The 4,053-nt window shown below is 44.5% G+C and overlaps 1 long non-coding RNA gene across 2 annotated transcripts; it reads right to left on the bottom strand.

Annotated features, from left to right (window-relative positions):
* Window positions 1-1,584: 1,584 nt before the first annotated feature.
* Window positions 1,585-4,053, bottom strand: LOC27208704. 2 transcript variants are annotated; one of them, XR_001601005.3, is made up of 3 exons: window positions 3,801-3,980; window positions 2,928-3,611; window positions 1,585-2,687 (listed from the first exon to the last, which is right to left on the bottom strand). It is a non-coding gene; the product is annotated as an uncharacterized LOC27208704 (long non-coding RNA). The 2 variants fall into 2 exon arrangements; XR_001601004.3 differs by having other exon boundaries at window positions 2,928-4,053.

Here is a 4,053-nt window from a genome sequence, read left to right as displayed (position 1 = left end):
GAAATCAAAATCCTATTAATCAGCAACGGCGGCGTTTAGCCCAAAAACAAGCGAATGGAAAAATTAACACCCAACTAATGCCGAATGCCGACAAAAGATGACGAACCGAAATCCCCAAACAAGCTGAAAGAAACCCTTAAATGCCCCACAGAGGCATGGTTCTGATTCTGACACCCGGCCATAGTTTGGGCACCTCCTCCTCCTCCTCCTCCTCCGATCCGGTGCGATCCCTGCCACCGATCCCTGCTCGTCTGCGCCCGTTAATTGCGTCTAATAAGCAGTTTGGCGCTGTTCTCACAAAACGCCAACGCCACGAGAAGGTGGAGATGGAGGTGGAGTTGGGCTGACCACTCCGAGACATATACTCGTACGTATACGTATATACGTATTCTTATGGGTATGGGCTATACCCATGATTAAAGTCGTGCTCATTTGAATCTCCATGAGCGGCTGCTGTCCAAGCTAACTGCTGCCAGTTGCCTGCTGGCTCCGCTGCTGCTGCTGCCTGTTAATCTGAAGATCAACACATCGGTTCCACTGGGGCGGGAGGAGCAGTGCTGGCTGGGATCGGAATCCTCGGCAAACAGCGGCTTCATAAAACAAATATCGCTTCGTGTACGCTAACTAGTCGCCCTGCCATCGCCATCGCCACATCTCCATTGCTGATCGTGGCTTATTGAAAAGTTTTGATTTCTTGCTCAATTCTATTTTCTGGGGGCCTCGAGAACTTTTGTTTTATTGATTTTCGGTTTTGTTTCGCTTGTTGTATTTTTTGTAGCTTTTATTGAAAATCTAATCATGCAATAAATTGGCCAATTGTTTGCGCGAGCAGCTTAGCAGGCCGACAGGCCAGACCAGACCAGACCACCACATCTGCTAACAATGGCTGAATGGTCAGCAGATATATTTTCGTCTTGACTGGCGGCTTGCACATGTTTTTTGATTTATAAGCCGTCGAGTGAATTGAATATCCAATCGCAGGTAATTGATAGTTCTCAGCGTTGTAATTAGCATGTGGGAATTTGGGCTGCAATGAGATGGGGGGTTTTGGTTAAGGTCTGGTTAACCAGTTTATGATGTTAACCTATTTAAGGTAAATACGAAGCCAATATGTTGTAAAATTCAAGTTAATTATACAGAAGTTAATTATATAGAATTTATCAGAACATTTAATTTTTTACCTTTTTCTTCAGAGGTTTAATACATATAAAATATAATAAGTTGTCCTATTCAATTCCATCGAGGAAATGCAGCGAAAGCAGCTTACACTAATCCCATAAAGTATCTTTTCCCTCTGATGGAAAATCCATAAGTTGATGTCGCCTTCAAGGTTGCTGGTGTGTGGCTTGGATGGATCAGTGAAACCTCTGTCCAAGCCGAACGACAACTTGTATCTGGGTTATCGCCGAGTATTTGCATTTCTTTGCCGTTTCCAGTTAGCCAGCCCACAGATTGCAGCAGAAAAACCAGGGGAAATAGTTGGCTGCAAAAACCGAAATGCAGGAGAGGCAAATTCAAAACCATGCCAGAGGAAGACACAATTGATGGCACACCTTGGCACGATAAAAAGGAAAACTCAGTCAGTGCAGAGCAGCAGAAAATGTATTTATTTTATCAAGCCACAGAGAAAAGCAAGCTGCAGCAAATTTAAATCACGCCTCGGAAACTCTGAGATTCGGAGCTCAAGTCGAGACACACTTTAGAAAAGATGACAAAAACCAGCCACGAGGATGGCGAGGCCTCAATGAAAATCAAGTGCCACGAGGCGGATGGGGCCAAGTAGGGTAGGGCCGAAAGAAAAGCCCCCCGAGAAAAAGGAAAATCGCTGCTCAGCGATGCGAACAATATGGCAGGAAGCTGCTGGCTGCAGTCATCGTGTCGAGCAAATAAAATAAAAATAATAAACCAATTATGCACTTTGCCGCAGCATTGAATGGAAAAAGTCGAGGACTTGGACTTGGCTGGCTTTTTGTGCCCTCGGAACTTTCGTGGTCAGTTGATGGAAGTGTTGGGCCGCGCGGAACATGAAAATTAAATCAACAAAATGTGTAACTAAAAGATGACTACCACAGATAGTCGCTGGCAAGATAGTTACCCACTCCGCTAGGCTAATTTAACTAACCAGAGATGAGCCGCAGATTGCATTTGGAGGTTGGGCCAGTTGTATCCAGCTCCTCCTTCACAACTTTGGCAAGTGCACCGTATCTGGATCTGGATGTTTGTATGTTGGCTTGATTTGCCATACACACTTAGTCGCAGTTTGGCCAACTAGACGGCGGAAATTTGCCTGGGCGGGCGTTACAATCTGGGGTCATTCCACAAAAGCTGAGGAGGTCACCAGCCGCATTCCCCGTCTCAGTTTCACTCTTTAAAAAGGTTTCACTGCTCGCTGGCAACGTTGTTACTTCTGGCCCGGCCGTCTTGGCTTGCTAATGAAGCCCCCCAGCTCCAGCTCCAACTTCGTCTTTGGGCTCCAACATCCTCCTCCTGGCCTCCCCGCCTAATCTAGTCGAGCTGCAACGTCGATATTGTTATTGTTGATGAGCCGAGTTGATAGCCCGAACTGAAGGCCTGACGACAAACATCAGAGGGCCAGGTCTTTGTTTATCGTGCATAAAGTGTTTAGTATTTTTCGGCTGAAAGATCCGTCGAGGAGTCTCTGACTTTACAGATCCAGTTTGTTATATCTGAAAAGAGAAATAAAAAACCATTTTAACTTATAATTTTAGCCCTATTTATGAGCATTATGTTTTGAAATAAATTATAATCAATTGCCGAGTTATGTATCTTATTCAGGTAACACTCTAAAGAGTAAAGTTCGTAGCAACTCTATAAATTAAAGATTTTTTATGATTCAAATGAATCTTAAAGTAAACATTAGAAACTTCATATTATTATTAACTATTATAGAACATTACTTAACTAACCTTAACCATAGTGCATTTCCCTGTTCGTTGCTCTTGCAAATGGATGCCTAATTTTGCCATCGTGTTTCCAGGTACAAATTATCTGCAACAATGCGATGGGGGCATGCCAGCTTTTAGAGGTTGCTAGGATGGTCGTCTACTCTCGGCCCAACCCCCCTTTTGGAGCACCATGTAAATATGTGGCTTAAAATTTGTTTCGGGCCTCTGGGGTAATTAGTACCCCCGAGGCAGCGCGGCAACAGGTTGATGGTCTCGGGTTGTAGGGCTCTGGGTTTTTTTTTTCGGCCTGGGCTTGTGCTTAAATATGACATTTGTTGCCGTTTTGTTTGACGTACACTCGAAATACATTGCGAAATGGTGGAAACTATTTGCTCAAAGGTGAAAGTTTGTAGGTTGCCGCTTTGCTGATTTCGGTCTCGGCCTGCCGATCACTTTGTCGATGTCGTCGCTTTGTCATCAGCTAATGGATTTGTGGCGAAACCGAAAGTTATTCATCTTGTGCCAAAGAACCAGCAATTAGAGATGCATTTATCGGCGGGTGGGGTCTTTTGCAGTTATACCAATAATGCTGGGTGGGTGCTGTCAAAGGTGCAGACTGCATACTAAAAAATGTTGAGGATGGTTTCGGTTCTTGGGTGTGCAATCATTTCAACGAGGCACTGCAACAGACATTCAGTGGGAAAACTGCAAAAGTGAAAGCTCATTGCGAATCGAATGTAATGCCTGCTTTTCATCTTCATCTGGCTGTGTGTTTGCAAATGCAAGCGACAAGCAGCGGTTATTGAAATTCAATGTAAATCTATCGCGATATGTCATACAGGCGTAGAAAATGCGCCGACAGGTTCAAGACATCCACATCCAGCCTCGATTTACCTGTGCAGAGCTCAGCTCAGGTGCTCAAGAGGCGAAAGGCAGCAGAAACCACACGAAGGCATTGTCAGCTCCGTCGTCAGTCACATCGACATTTGGCAAATGCATTTCGTACACACATATATAAATAAACTGATAAATGCATTTAATTCGAGTCGGAATCGAATCGAATCGAACTGAGCCGAAACCGTAGCGAAACTAAACGAAACTTTCGAGAGTTGGTTTTTTGCTGCAACAGGTTGCACAGTTTGCTCAG

Source organism: Drosophila simulans, chromosome 3R, assembly GCF_016746395.2.
Source record: "Drosophila simulans strain w501 chromosome 3R, Prin_Dsim_3.1, whole genome shotgun sequence".
NCBI classification, from domain to species: domain Eukaryota; kingdom Metazoa; phylum Arthropoda; class Insecta; order Diptera; family Drosophilidae; genus Drosophila; species Drosophila simulans.
The sequence above is the reverse complement of the archived record's forward strand: the minus strand, read 5'-3'. Positions and strand labels throughout refer to the sequence as shown.